This window comes from Nansenia antarctica (genome assembly GCF_963989245.1).
Source record: "Nansenia antarctica genome assembly, chromosome: 9".
In the NCBI taxonomy this organism is placed as follows: Eukaryota; Metazoa; Chordata; class Actinopteri; order Argentiniformes; family Microstomatidae; genus Nansenia; species Nansenia antarctica.
This window is the reverse complement of record NC_137679.1, coordinates 12,743,593-12,760,045: the sequence shown is the minus strand read 5'-3', so window position 1 is coordinate 12,760,045 and position 16,453 is coordinate 12,743,593.

Here is a 16,453-nt window from a genome sequence, read left to right as displayed (position 1 = left end):
TATTTAGAAGCGATCATAATCATGTGTCACGTAACACCTTCTGCTCCTTGTACTCGGGTGAGTGTTGGTGATACTGTCTTGCCCATGACCAGGGGGCCGTTCCACTAAAGTGGATCAGTATATCGGCGATTGAAATAAATCAGGCGATCAGGCAACTCGGGATTGGAATTCAAGCCTCAGGTGATTCCTCGAACGAGGATCAGGCTTGTGTCATCAGTGTTCACAGAACACCGGCTTAGAAATCCTCTATATGGGCGCGTGCACGCCGACATAAAGAGCCCCGAAGAGTCGATCTGTCGAAATGAAGATACTCCACTCTGCAGGGGTTCTACATTTGCACAGCATTCCGAATTATTGATCTTTATGAAGACGGAAAAAGAAGATGTAAAATAGTGCAATACTGCCGCAATTAACAAGGCGAGGGAAATGGTTTGGCAAGAAATTGCTGACCGATTAAATGCGTAGGTCATACTAGCCCCAGTTATTGTTATATGTTCATATTTTAATAAATTAACATTTACTACTGTGGTGATATCAGCAGCAGGCTACAAGCTTATCGTCCCAATGGCCTAGTGGTATCTACCGCTGCCATAGTTTTTATTCGTCATTTTAAATCGGTGGTTCGAATCCCTCTTCAGACACACTTTTTACTGCATTTCGTTGTCTGAATCTAATCTAAAATCTCATCAAAAAAAGTATGTAGGCTATAAAATTATGGTGCAGGCTAATTTACAAGAACTGACACGATTACAATGGTGTTTGAAGCCTTTGCATGAAGGTTTCGGTTAAATGTAAAAAATAAAAAAAATAATCACTAAAATCAAGTCTCGAACTCGCAACCTTCGGAACTCTAGCTGGTTGCCTTAACCACTGCGCCAGCCAGGCCGCTGTGACAAAAGCAATGCAAGTTGATAGACATACCTATTTATTTTATTTTATTTTTTACACTTTTAAATGTATTTATCTATCGATCTATCTATCACACTTTCAAAATATCAGGTTATCTATCACACAATCAAACTATCTATCTATCGATCGATCACACTTTCAAATGATCAAATTATCTATCTATCACACAGTCAAACTATCTATCTATCTCGTGTGAAGTGGGAACTAATATTTCCGAAAAGACACTTGAGGAACTGTCGTTCGGGATGTAGTTTCCGCCTGTGAGCCATTTTTGACGCACGCATTACCTTAGCCAGTCTCTTAGCCTGCTCACGACCAGAATCCGCTTGTTAAGTCTGACGTCAAAAGTGACGTTTAACTATTTCCGAGTCCAAACCATAAATTCCCCGCACCAGAGTACCTCTGAACTACAGCGGTAGAATGACAGTTTAATCGTTTTTTAGACTCGGATCTATTCATTCAACAAGGGACACAGCACTTTCCCGTTTTCTCCATATTGTCAGGGTATTTGAGCCTCGGAAAAGCGCTATATAAATATAATTTATTATTATTATTATTTCTCCATTTCGAAGACAGCGCCTCAGCCAACGTTGGGACCCGGAAACACGTCACGACTTAACAAGCGGATAACTCGGGAGGCTATGTTGCATAGCAACCAAACAGCGAATTATTTGAGCCACATTGATGGAACCGAACGCAAGATAAAATTATCGCCGATTAGAACTTTATCGCGGATTAGAAGATAATCGACCTTCGTGGAATACCCTCCAGGTACTGTCTGATCATCATTATGTGTAGTTATCAGTGGCGTAGCGGACGGGCCCGCAAGCGACGCACCGCGGGGGGGCCCCAACCACTAGGGGGCCCCCTAACATTGGATCCAAACTTTTTTTTTTTTTTTTTTTTTACATTTAAAAAAATATAAAACAAAGAAAATAAGTGGCCCTTCATTGTGTCAACCTTAATTTTAATATATAGGCCTATATTTAAAAATATATACATAGTTAGCCGTATCCACGTAGGCAGCGAGACACAAGGAAAATGAGCAAGCGAAAATACCTCAGCGGTGCGCAAAAACGGGAACTTTCCTATAAAAAGGAACAAAATTCAGCGAAACTTGTCATATTTTCTTTTACCCAATGCAGCTTCTGAGACGCGGTTATGGATGCGATTAGCACTGGGTCAGGGACAAACGTCGTTGATGCACCTGTTGCTAGCAGCACCACTGTGGAGGCCAGTGTTACTGCAACTTGATACAAGTACAATAAGCATTCTTTAGGTTGATTGATTGATTGATTGAAAACTTTATTAGAAGATTTGCAGAAGTAGGTACATGACAGTACATATTACATACAAGGTCAACTAACAGGATAAAAACCCAAGAAAGCCACTGGCTTATTTCAATTGGGGTCCTTGATTCTCAATTCATCGTTATTCAGGTGGTGGTAGATTCTCTATTTGGACATTATAGCCGCTATATGTGGGACTGTCGGTCCGATATTGTAAAATAATCAAATAAAAAAAATAATGTTTACGGAAGTACATGTCTCAAGTATTATCTCGGCGGTTAGTCGAGTGAAAGAAAAACAACATACAGATGATAATTCACACAATATAATACCATGAAAGCGTACAGCACTAAACAATAACATTTATTTGGGCAGCATCATACTCAAACTCAGGCAGAAGGGCAGGGTCCGGCCAGGTTCACAGTCACAGGCTGTCAGTGCATCATACAGGTACATCATTCAGCATGGTTAGGCTATATATAGCTGTTTCTTTTTGTATTCTACTATTCTATTCTACTTCTGCTGTCTGCGTCTCCCTGGGTATTCCTAGACCAGATGGCAAACAGTAAAGAAATGCCACAATATACCAGGACTTAAGAAACGAGATGTCCAACAAAGGATTTGACTAACCCTGGCCAATTTTACGCAACAAGTAGACTCTGATGCAGCGGAGACAGGGTTGCCAGATGGGCTGGTTTTTGGTGGATTTAGACGTTTTTAGATTGGTTAGGTTGGAAATTCTCAATCCCATCTGGCAACCCTTAGCGGAGAGTCTACAGCTTGTATGTTTGTTTACAGATATCGCGCTGCTGTGCACACCACACTTTGTTAAAAGAAATAAAGCTTGTACTTTTCTACTTATAATACATTCTACTGATGTAGTCTACCATTTGGTTTTAGTTATAGGCTATTGCGCTTTGATATGTTATTTTACACCATACAACACCCTCCACACCATACTCTCCACTGCATTCATTCACTCACTTACACTACTGACATACTGATTATTATACCCCATTGGATTATGGTATAGTTTGTATTGTATAGTTTGGCCTAGGTTATCTCAATTCTTGATTCTATTCCGTTTATATGGTGTGTGTCTCCATGTTTGTTATGGCCCAGAGCCAGGTCTTAACATTAGTTAGAGCATGATGGAGCACAGTCTGAAACCAGTGTGCTTGTCTGCCTTGATTCAGGGCAATTTTCTTCGCTAGTTGAATTGCGGTTTACCAATGTTCAAATAAATATAATATATTCTTCATACTGTATATCCCACGGCTACCAAAGGGCTGTAATATTACAGGATCCTGCGATAAAACTGTCAACCACATTGCCAATGCGCTGGCCCCTGCTGTCATGTAGCAGGTGCTACACCAGAAATGTGAACAATTGCGCACTTGGATGCAGAATAGATTATCTCCCCCGCCTGTCTGTTTCTGCATATAACTTCAAATGTATCAATTCCTCACGTTGAACTTTTACGTTTATGTTGAGAGTCCAGAGAGTCCAGTCATATTTTGGGGCATTAACCAAGTATAAACAAAGACTTTTCCGATTTTGGTTTATCAGCTCGATTTTCAAACAGGTACCGGCCACTATTGTATGCGTGTATTACTAATATAGATGTCTATTTTACATTATCATACTATGAAGCTGAGGGAATATGTTTTTAAGCATCCAAAAAGCATTGAAACCTATCCATGTGGATCAGCATCGTTTTTTACTCCAATTCTAATGATATGTTACTGTTAGAGCAGCCACTGACCAGGGTTCGAGTTATAAGCTGAACTCTGTGGGGGTCTCCAAAATAACAGTGCGAAATGTTCTCATGCACGCGCGAATCATGCCCACACAGCGATGGGACTTACAAGTTTTAATTAGCTATAGGCAGTAGCGGATGAAGGTGGTCAGTGGCCCTAGGCTACTCCTTTGTGTGAGGACCCCCCTGCCCCCATACACAAGCCTCCCCCCTCCCCAAAATATACAACTCACGAGCACCCTGCACACACACACCACTCATAATGCTTTACCATAAAACACTTAAACACTTTAATAACACAATAACACAACAGTGTTAATAATGCAAAGAATAAAAAAAAGGTTCAGTGCATTCAGTTCTGTCTCTATTGCTCTCCTCTCCCGTTGTCTCTCTGTTACTGTCCTGTTGTCTGTCTCTCTGTTGCTGTCCTGTTGTCCGTCTCTCTGTTGCTCCCCTCAGCTCTAAATGACAGAAATGAATTAGCTAATTAGTTGGCATGTAAACATATAGTTAGGGTTGGGTACAGTTTGGGTTTTATTCGATACCGGTGACAAATCGATACTTTAAAAACGGTACCGGTACCGAAACATCATCCTCAAATCCCAACATATCCTGACGCTACAGCTGCAGGCTACTCATTTCACCACATCAACAGCCCCACATGAAACAACAGCTATAAAAGCGATAGTCACACATGTATCTCGGCCAATAATTGTGTTATTTTTGCTATACAGAAGGAGCGAAAAATACATTAGGTTAGTACACTAGGTTAGTAAAAAGTAAAAGCCACCTTACCTTTACGGAGACAAGATAGACCAAAGTGGTCTGTTTTCAGTAGGCTGCGGTCGAGGTCCTGGAACCCATGATGCTGACGTCCGATGTCCTTTCTTTATCCAAGATTGGATGAACGGGAGAGGGTCAAATTTGTCTTTGATAAAACCCCGAAATTTTCTAGGCTTGATGACCCGGTCGGCAGCAGTGGCCTTTTTTTGGGCGGCATGGTAGCTACTACTGTATGTATATACTCCTGTATAGCTAATGAATGAATGTTTGCTTCTCAATAATAGGCTAGGTGCACGATCTCACTACTTCCTGAAAGGCAACTGGTGTCTCACTCTATTGGTTTAATTGATTAATCAGCTGTGCACTGTGTGTTCCAACGGTTTACCGCACAGCTGATTAATCAACCTTTTGCTGTTGCACAATATTCTACTGCGCCCCATGGTGTCTTGGTGGTGAAGTGCAGGCAGTCAAAGGCATACTGTCATTCACAGGAGATTAATGGTGCGCGTAGTTCTTTTGGAAAACGTGTTTATTTTACAATATTTATAATATAAATTAAATAATATTCATTACATTGACATTTTGATCAAATAATAGTTGTGGTAATGTATTATTAGCGACCCCCACAGATTTTTGATTTTACTGCCTTCATGGGAGCTCAGAGAGCCTCAGACCAGCTCCCATTGGCTCCCACATAACTCGAACCCTGAGCAACTCAATGTCTACGCTGGTGTAGCAGGTAATGTTGACTACAATACTAGTCATCAACTCTGTCTCACACTCATCTCACGTGCATGGATTTCACGCCTGTGGTCTAGCAGACATGTGAGTGCCAGCTGTCTCAGACATATACAGATTGCTGTCTGTCATATGGCTTACGCAACCAAGATACAGTACATTAAGTCATCTTCAACACACAGTAGTACCTATTATAAAATCATCAGCAAAATATTCCTAAACAATTCTTGTTCTTTATCGGCATCTGAAGTTCCTCTTTGATTCACATCAGCACCTAACACAATGTCAATGAAGCTACCTGGAACTTGGCCTCTCTCAGTGGACGCCTGAGGGCTCGCTGCGCTTATAGGCAGGGGCTTTATGACTTGACACCTCTGTCCCCCTCAGACTGTGTCAATACATCAAGTACATCTGGATTCACTTCACATTCTTATTACAAATTAAGCCTTTAGGTTTACAAGCATCAGACATTTACGTGAGAGTGGAATTAAAGTCATTCTCTTACACGCTGGTTACATACAGGTATCCAACAACAATAGAAACAATATTACTCCCACCTCAGTGGCGCCCAGCAAAACAACCCCAGAGCTCTGTTCTCCACCATTAACCGCATACTTCGCCGCCCCCCCTGATGCCCACCCCACCCCTCAGGAGCTCCTGACCTCTGCTCCAAGTTTCTCGACTTTTTCCAGGCAAAGGTGGACTCCATCTACCAGCTCCTGGGGCCTGCTCATTCTCCCCCACCCGCTCCCCCAACGGCTCGCCTGCCCCAATGCTGCCTCTCCGCATTCTCCCCTGTGGATGGCATGAAAGTACAGTCATTTCCCATAGGTAAAATAATGGATATGTTTGTAATACTACAGACAATGACCGTTACTTTACAATCAAATGTTATTTTAATAATGTATATTGAACATCAAATTATATATTTTTTCATGTTGAAAATAAATGGGATGTTTTTATTTTGAATTTATTCAGTGAAAACCTGTTGAGGTCAGAGGGCACAGCCACAGATGTGCCCAATTGTTTTCCACTGGCATCTACAGATCCTTCATGTGCGAAACAAATGAAATGCATGTTAGTGTAAAATCGAGGAAGCTTTTTTTTTTTTTACCAACCCACCAGGGAGAGAGCAGTCTCTGTGATGCTGCTAACCCATCCCTCAGAAGGCTAGCTGAAAAACAATGAAGTCAGTCAATTTCAAATTCCATAGCTTTGACGGTTCTGAGGGCAGCAAAGGTTGAGAAACGCTGGGATGATGATGATCGTGCAGGTTTCGGGGTTGGAAAGAGGTCATGCTTGATAAACAGAAATGTTGTTATGCTGCGATGATTAATAGTGCTTACAAAATGTGAGTCCGACTAAGATATCTCCTATGTATTCTGGGAAGGTTTCCAAAGGGTGATACAAACCAGTAGTATTGACAGGTGCTGGTATGAATTATTAGCTGCATTATAATAAAATACCTCAAACAATACAGGTACTTAAAAAAAAAAAGGGTCTCTCTCATTCCTGAAATGTTGTTGAGTGTGGGGGTAGCTTTGTAGATCTAACCCTGAAAGTATGATACATTACTCACAGGTGTTTACGCAAAAGAAATGTGACAGCAGCAACCTCAAATTGTCAAGGTACTTTTTATACAATAAAGTTGATCCTTTTCAAACATAAGTCATAGAATAGATGTATGCAGTGTTGCATATTTACTCACCTCATGACCATGCTCTAATGATTCTTGAGGGGCCACTCTTGCATTATGGTGTTTCCTGTGTATCTATCATATTTACAATGCTTTGCGTTAAGTAATGGGACAGTGGAGCATGTTTTAATCTTTTGGCTCTACACTCATTGGATTTGAACACAGGGTACCTTCTCTTGTCATGCTCTGAGGAGTTTTAAGAGAGTCTCCTCTTCAGCAAATGAAATGCATGTTAAATAGGATTTGCTTTATGATGAAGCGCATGTCCAATGAGTTTGGAGGTATTTGCTTGTACTTGGGCTGACAAGATGTCTCTGTACAATTCATCCTGCTGCTACCGCCAGCCGTTATATCATCAATGAAGACAAGTGAGCCAGTTCCAGTGGAAACCATACATGGCCAAGCCATAAAACCCTCTCTTGATGTTGACAGATAGCAGTAGCACCAATAGCAGACTCCAAAGGCAAACACAAAGCCTAGAATCAAAAGACATTGAGAGTTCACTTATGACTGCACATGATGTGACGGACGGGACACACCTGATGAACCAGAAACAAGCCAACTGTCCCATCACCTTTGGGTCCCCTGCAATAGGGAGACTATGTATAAAAAGCTTGACCCTCATAGTCATTGTTTGATTTCAAATCCAACCTGCTGGATTATAGCGCTAAAAGAAGACAAACATGCTTCCTCTTTCCAATACTTATGAAGGCCACTGTATAGGCATCCATAGTATATCCTTCCATGCATTCTTAGGGTCAGAGTGAGAGCAATCATGGACAATTCACGGAAGGGGATATTTCTGCTTAAACTTCCTTGAAGCGTTGTCTCATCCTGTCCTATTAGTGTAACGACCTTTAACTCTAAAGAGAGTTGTTGTGTTTTTTCTATTAACTTGACCATAGCATGCCATCTCATTATGACATCACCTCTGAGATGGGGAAAAACAACAGATGGCAAAGATAAGGCCATTATTGACTTCCTGCTTCAATCCCATTCACCTCTGACCTCACTTCAGACACAACTCCATGGGAATACAGCGCTCTTGTGTTGCTCCTTCTCAGTATTACCATGTCTTGTGGGTGGAAATGGTGGTGGTGGTGTAATGGTGTGGGGGACATTTTCTTGGCACAAATTTGCAGCAACACTGTGTGATGCTATAATGTCAATATGGACCAAAATCTCTGAGGAATGTTTCCAGCATCTTGTTGAATCTATGCCACGAAGAATTAAGGCAGTTCTGAAGGCAAAAGAGGGGGATTATATCGTGAGATTGTTCTTCCTTTTGCCAGGCCTCCACTCCCTTGGTGCTTGTTTCCCCGAGCTGCCAGTTGACTCTACTGCTGACACCGCCACTCTCTCATGGTGTCAAAGTACACCACCCCCCATACCACTCAGGACTCTGTACATATTGTATTGATATACATTGCCCTTCTGTACATCATACTGCATATATCTTAACTGTACATACCTTCGCCGATGTCTGGATATATCACACTGTACATATATCGGTTCATACCTTTATGGCTTTTGCACTATTGCACTGGTTAGATGCCAAACTACGTTTCGTTGTCTTTGTACATCTGCTGATAATAATCTACATGGAGTCAGGCAACGATAGAGGGGAATGAAGAGGAGAGACAAGCACACATACATTCAGTCATGTACTGTCACTCATAGTCAGAACAGATAGTGAAGTCGACCTCCATTGACATTTAAACTGAACTTTGTTGTTTGTTGTACTATGCGTGTCAACTGTGAAGTTGAAGTAAGGGATGGATGATTCTCTTGGAAATACAGGTGTTTTTGGGAGGCTCTCCACCTTTGATTTAATATAGGCTAACCTTGGATAGCTTGGCTCTGAAACCCAAAGAACGCATGCAGCTTTCCTGCCTATATATTTTTTTTAAATATTTTTGGAGTGGGGCAGTCCCACTAATTTTTTTGCATTTTATTGGACAGATATAGTGAAGACAGACAGGAAAGTAAGGAGGAGAAGGGAGAGAGGACATGTCAGCAGGGCATGGGCCGGATTCGAATCATGGGCATAATGTGTGCACTGTAGACCGCGGTGCCAGACCACTGGACCACCCCAGGCCACTCCTGCCTATACATTTGTTATCTTTCTGCTACAGCTGGATGAAAATCACATCTGCACACTTATTTCTTAAAACCTCAGCTCTTACATAGCTGTGCAAGATTAAAGAAGGAGGGTTGGCAAACATGTTGCTCGCTTCTCCACATCAAAGAAAAACAGTGCCTAGCACCTCTCTGCAATTAAGTGAGACTTGAGGTGGGCTATAATACATACAGTACAAATGTAAAAGTCACTGGGGTCTGACCTCTGGTGTCCCTGAGTTCCCTCTGTGTATGAAGTGAGTGAACACACACACAGCTTTTACACTCACAGTTTACTGCATGTTGGTGAGTGCATGACCTGCACTCTAAACTCTGGGGCATTCTTAAACTCCAGATGGGCTCAGGCATTTGTTGGTTGCCTCTGTCCTCACGCATGTGAAATTTCCACAGAGCTTTTTTCAAGCAGACATGCTTTTTCAATGGAAACTATTATCCCAGAAGAGGAGGCACTCTCCAGCTGCTTTTCCTTTAACTGAGAGTCACAACAACAATATTGTATTTCAATTAATCCTACGGATGGTCAACTGAACTAAAAAGAAAAAAGAAAAAAAAACTAAACTGGTCATAAAACCATTTGCCAGTCCACTTGACAATTCTCCCTCCCCCTCTCTCTCTCCCTGGCAGTAGATGACAGTAAAACCCCAGCCAACATGTTTAAAAAGGTCAAATCTCTGTCCTGTCCCTTATCTCGCTATCTAAGGGGTTGTTGCCTCTTGAGGGCCATGTTGTGGTGTTTATTGGATTCATTAGGAGCTCAGGGACAGTATTTCTTTTTGGCAAGCATCCATCAGTGTCTGTAAAGCTTTGATGATTTACATGAGTGATTCATTGAATTGTGTGGGTGTACTGAATTAACCTTTATCTAATAACATTATACTTCATGGAATGTTGCGTAACTCTTCGTTATGAAAACACAGGATGTTTTCCAAAGATAATTATGGATAATGTGCCCCACGTTACCGTCCGCCAAACCTAATATCTACAGACAAAATGTAGCTTCAAATGTGCAGCGATCTATGAGCAACTATTATAGTCTAATGATGATTCAGTGTGAGATATTGAGAAGGGAAGATGACTACAGCTTAAAAGTGCATTTCACAAAGGGTCGCTCCCCAAGGACTGACCAATCGTGAGACCATGTCTGATATCCAGTGCTATCCAGGGATATAAGATAGTATGGGAGTTTATGAAGAATTCCTTAATATATATAAGAGCCAGTGTTGAGTCCTTCTAGAGGTTAGGGATGACCACCCCACTGCCTGATATAAAAGACAGTGATGAGTAGGAAACTTATCCCCTGTAATAAAACAAAGTGCTGAATCTAATTGTTGTATTGTAGATCTTTGAATCCATGGCCTCAGACTTTCAAGCTCTAAAAGCGCATACTTCATTTTGGCTGCTACTAACTTTGTTTCCACAAGTGAGCAGTTTTTGTGATGAGAAAAATATGATGTCACAATTGCTTCTAATGCCCATTGCCCCACGTTACGGACCACCAAAAATCACAAAGAAACAGAAAGATAAACAAAACTATGCAATGAAGGAAATTCTCAAGCAGACCACATCACACTCATGGGGAGCCTGGTTCGTTTAAGCCCATAACTGCACTGATCGGACCAGAAATGTGGTCATTGCACTCTCCTCCTCTTGCTTAGAGCATTCTATAATAGATTTGAGGCCATTTGAGGACCAGATTCATATAATTAATCATTGGATGTGCTGTGATGAATGATGCTATACAAGGTTACAATGATGGGAAAGAATTCCATTGTATTTTTCTTAGCAGGTGCTTTAAGGACGAGATATACAAGGCAAGCATGCACAAACTGCAGCCAAACTGCAAATCTCTTGAAGTGGATTCATGGAAGACAGTTGAAAAAAAACAGACATGAAACAAACATTAAAAGATACCATAAAGAGCTCTGGGAGTCTACGCTAAGTATGTGAGAGTAAAACATCAATATGGTTCAATGAACATAATTATCTACAATGGGAACTGACAACTAGAAAGAGGTTTGCTCAAATCGAACATGTTTCACAATAATGCCACTGTGCTTTAGACCATACTGCAACCCTAATTATGTTGTTATTTGTAATTGGAAATTGCTGAACAGTAACTGAACTCATGTATATTTGCTTATGACTCAACAATATCCGTCTCTATATGTTTACATCACTAATTATGAGGATGTCTTTTAAGCAAGGGAAACAATATAGGGGGGGGGGAATAACAAGTAGTTAATGCCAGGATCAGGATGTATTGTTTGATAGCCCACAGCTATGTGGATGAGTAGAGTAAACATCCATATAGAGCCTCTTACTAGCTTGCTGTTATATTATTAGCGTGTTGTTAGTTATATTCAATGCAACCTGCATAGAATGTTTTCTTTCCACTTTTCTCGAGAATCCACTTGTTTTGATACCCCATGTATAAATGTTTATTGAGTTTTGGAAACTTGTATTTTCAAAACATTTGTAATAGACTTGAAAATAAACTGCCAAAAAAGCTAGCTCAGGTCATAAAAGAAAAGTTTATGCTTTTGCACTAGATTTATCAAAACTCACCTGGGATTCATGGAGAGGTTTTGTGGATATTAATACTATACTGTGCCTCTAAAAATCATGGAATCATGGAAGTCATCCACAAGGTTCACATTCATTATGAAAAGTAGCTGAGGGGGAAGAGCAGGAGAGATGCACTGCAAAGGGAAACAATTTTTTCTATGCTCATAAATACAATCTATTCATTCCTCTGCGACGCATGCACTGCATTTTTAAGTGATCACTTTCAAATGTCATTTACCATCCTGACATGAACTTGACATTATTATAATTATTTGGGAAAGGACATACTTTAGCCTTTTGAGATTTCATTTTCAGGTAGCAAATAAAAAATTGTTGACTCAAGACATGAAAAAAAATAGTCTTATCAGTGTCATTATCCAGTTTAATTTAGTTAGGGTTAGGGTTATTTTATCCTGTCTTGTCTACATAGGGTTAGGGTTAGGGGTAGGGTTATCCTTATCCTTGTCTGGTTGGGCTATTCATCTCTCTGTACTCTAGCTTAACAATGAGATGTACACCAAGGCCTGCTACTCCTATTAAAATATCTATCTGACACTGATTCATGGCCCAGGAAGTTTCTACATTCAGGTAGTCATCAGTGGCACCGTCATGCCAAGCTGCGTCCGGGGTGCCAGGTCTGTGTCCGGGGTGCCAGGTCTTTCCAATGCCGTTGCTATTTTGGCATGACAGCACCATTATCCAATGTTAACTGATAATAACTATTATTCACAACTCACTGGCTTGTCATAATGGGATAGCAGTGCATAATTCAAACTTGCCTTATCTGCAAGTATGGTCCCATGACGCATTCAAGCCTAACCTCCCCCACTTGATCTCATTTAACAGCGATTAGCAGCTTTAATAGAAATCTCTGATTGAGGGGGCAGTTTTCCGAAAGTTGGAAACAATTTATCTTCATTCAGATGCAAAATCATTATGGGCGTATCGATAACGCTAGTTTGTCCATAAGTAATATCTTCAGAATTAATTAGGTATGAAACTAGGAAAGATGGTGTGGAAAGTAGTGTAGAAAAGAGGTAATGGGCTTCTGTAGTAGTCGCTCTATGAGTAGAGGGCTGCAAGGGAATTTTCCTGGCTACACAGTGTACATGTTTTTACTTTTGCCTGCAAAAAGTAACTGACTCTGTCAGTGGAAAAAGTATGTAAAGCGCATTGAAAGTATAGTGGATAGTGTACATAGCCTTTATTTATGTAAACCAGCTCCTTTCCCTTCTTGTTTTTTTTAGTTTTTTGTTTCTTTCCTAGCACCAGGGGAGCCCCCCCTCCCAAATTTCGTTGTTTGGTACCTGTACTATATCAATGACAATAAAGACCATTCATTAATTCATTAATTCATTCATTGAGTCGCATCTTGTGAGAGATGCGCTATACAAATAAAACTTGATTTGATTTGATTTTGTGGCAATTATGGTAATGGTCCTCTTATTACTATTCTGCGCGTAACCTAGTCACTGACTCACATGTTGAGCCCATTTGGAGAGTTTATTAGAGGATGCAGCACTGGCACAACAAAGGCGAGGCAAGTGCAAATTCATTCCCAAATACCCCAATGTTTACTAATGATGTATGTACTAGTAGTCCTCCCCTGAGTCACTCTTTTTTTTATGAATCTGTTTAGTTTGGGATTTAACTGCATACATAAGTAAATATTACTGTAATTTGTTGTTGCTATTATTAATTTTATTTGTTACATATATTTATATGTATTTTATTTTATGGATATTGATTACTGTGTTTACTATGTGTAGCAACACATGTCAATATATTATGAGTGAGAGACAAGATGCTCCGTTTTTGGTTGGCTAGCAGAAGTAGTTGAGAAGTAGAAGAAGCAAGAAGTGCATACGTTTTGAAGATTTATGTTTTGGTTTTGAAGATTTTTACTTTCAAGTGGACTTATTCCCTCTCGGTTGTGTGCAGCCAGTGAGTTCGAAGGTGAAGGATGATGGTGAATGATGATGGTGACCTGGTGGATTTGAGACCAGAGAATAAATTCACCTGTAATTAAAGAACTGTGGTCGTCGTATGTTTCCTGGAGGGAGTAAAATGGGATGTGTCCATAGACAACATCATTGACCTGCTGACTTGAGTTTGGCCGATAGTTGCGCCCAGACAGGGCTACAGTATAAAGAGAAGGGGCTAGACTCTGAAGGAGGCTCATAGCGACATGGTCCAAGCTTTCTTTTTCTAATATGCTGTCTCATGCTGACCAAATACAAGGGAACAATGCGTAATAACATGTTCTATGCTAGGTGGAAGCCAAGGCTTTTTTTCATTCATGTCTCGTCTGGGGTCCAAGCCCATGTTCCCCCATTTGTTACGGTCAGATAGGGAACCCAGGCGCAGACACAGACCAGAGACAGATGTAGAAAAATAAAGTATAATTATGTAAGGGGTTAGGCAGAGAATGGTCGTAGGGCAAGCAGGGGGTCAGGCAGGGGGAGTAGTTGGCAGGCAGGCAGGGGGTTTGGCAGGAGGGGTTGTCAGCAGGCAGGTAGGGGGTTAGGCAGGAGGGGTAGTCGGCAGGCAGGCAGGGGCTTAGGCAGGAGGGGTAGTCGGCAGGCAGGCAGGGGCTTAGGCAGGAGGAGTAGTCGTTAGGCAGGCAGGGGTCAGGCCGGTAGGGCAGGCAGGCAGGAGGGCAGGTAGGGCAGGTAGCAGGAGTCCGGTAGGGGTACTGGGGGTAAAGGCAAAACAGGGGTAAGTAGGAGGCAGGTACAGGCAGGGTAGTAATTAGGTAGGGGAGCTGGAAGCGTATCATACGGTAAGCTGAAGCTACGATCTGGCCGTGAAGTGAAGGCTGGACCGGGTCTTTATGCAGGGCTAACGATGAGATAATTGAGAACAGCCGGACACCTGCACACCTGACTCCACTCCTGCCAATTAGGGAGAGAGAGGGAGAAGGAGAGGGAGAGAGAGAGGCACTGCCTGCTACCTCGAGGTAGAGGGCGTGACACCATTATCAAATGTAATACGCTCTTGCATAACTATTGTATCCTGTCTTCCTAACCTCTCATCAGGTCACCCATGATGCTACCAAAAAACATGTTTTAAACTTCATTACATGACTTCAAAGAGTCTGACTTTTCTCTTCATATTTGCTTGCCTCAATAAACAGAGTATTATATCACTAACAAATTACCTGTGCGTGAATAATCCTCTATATCTATATATAGGCAGTCTAATTCCATACATTCCTTTTGTCATTAATGTCATTACATAATGCCTCTAGTCAATGTTTATTCTCTGTGTTTCCGAACATGACGTAGGGATGTGGAACTCAATGCAGCCAAAACTGAAGTGTTGATTGTAGCTGCTGAAAACACTGCTTCTAGAGTAGCCACACACTTAGTAAGGTCCTTTAATTAAAGACAATGTTTTTGTCTTTATTTTGTTATTTTTGATCAGCCTATGCATTTGTACAAGCATGTGAAATCTCTGACCCGTACCTGTTTCTTTCACCTCAGAAATATTGCTACGCTCCGGTCCATTGTATCCCACTCTGAATTAGAAATGTCTGTACATGCCTTCATCTCATCCAGACTTGACTACTGTAATTCACTGTTTACCTGTCTCAACAAATCATCTGTGGCTCAACTTCAACTGGTCCAGAACGCGGCTGCCAGGCTGCTCACCAGGTCTAAGAAATCATGCCACATCACCCCCATCCTAGCATCCCTGCACTGGCTCCCGGTACAACTCAGAATTCATTTCAAAGTGCTGGTGTTCGCCTTCAGAGCCCTCCATGGCCAAGCCCCCCCCCCCCCCGCCTACATCTCTGATCTCATCCACCCCTACTCATCCAGCCGGTCACTGAGGTCATCTGACCAGGAGCTCCTGGTCGTACCCAGGACTAGACTTAAAACTAAAGGGGACAGAGCGCTTGAGGTGACGGCCCCAAGACTCAGAACACATTTTTAAGTGTCAATTAAAGACTAATCTGTTTACGCAGGCCGGTAGTCACCTTTAGCCTTCTTGTTGTTCCTGTTTATGTTCTGTTTATGTTGTCCCCTTTTTTGTTTTTAATCATTAATGTTCTGATTGCACTTTTCTTATTTTTGATGTAAAGCACCCTGTGCATCCGTGCTGTGAAGGGCGCTATATAAATAAAGTTGTACTTACTTACTTACTTTAGGGGACATGAGCTTTCTCATATGGACCGATGAGTCCTCTATGGTACGATGTGTCCTTACCTGCTGTAACAGAAAGCAATTAAGGACCGCTGTGCTCTGGTGGAGGAAAGAGAGCTTACAGTTCAAGTATTGATTTATCTCATAGTTGGGGTGTGTTCACAGTACGGTTGGATGAATCTTCTATCTCTTATTATGAGCAGCAGACTGTATAGCGGGGAGAGAAAAGTCACCAGTTCTCATGGGAATATATGGGAATATTTAACATCTCCAGCACCAAGGTTTCCCCTCTGATACATACAATCTGCACTTATCCAAGAGTACTAAATTCATGAAGTATTTTTTGACTGGGATATTGTTCTCTTGGTGATGATGCATAAATCACTACAATAAGCTAATGTAGATTGTGTGTTGTATGGTGAAATAC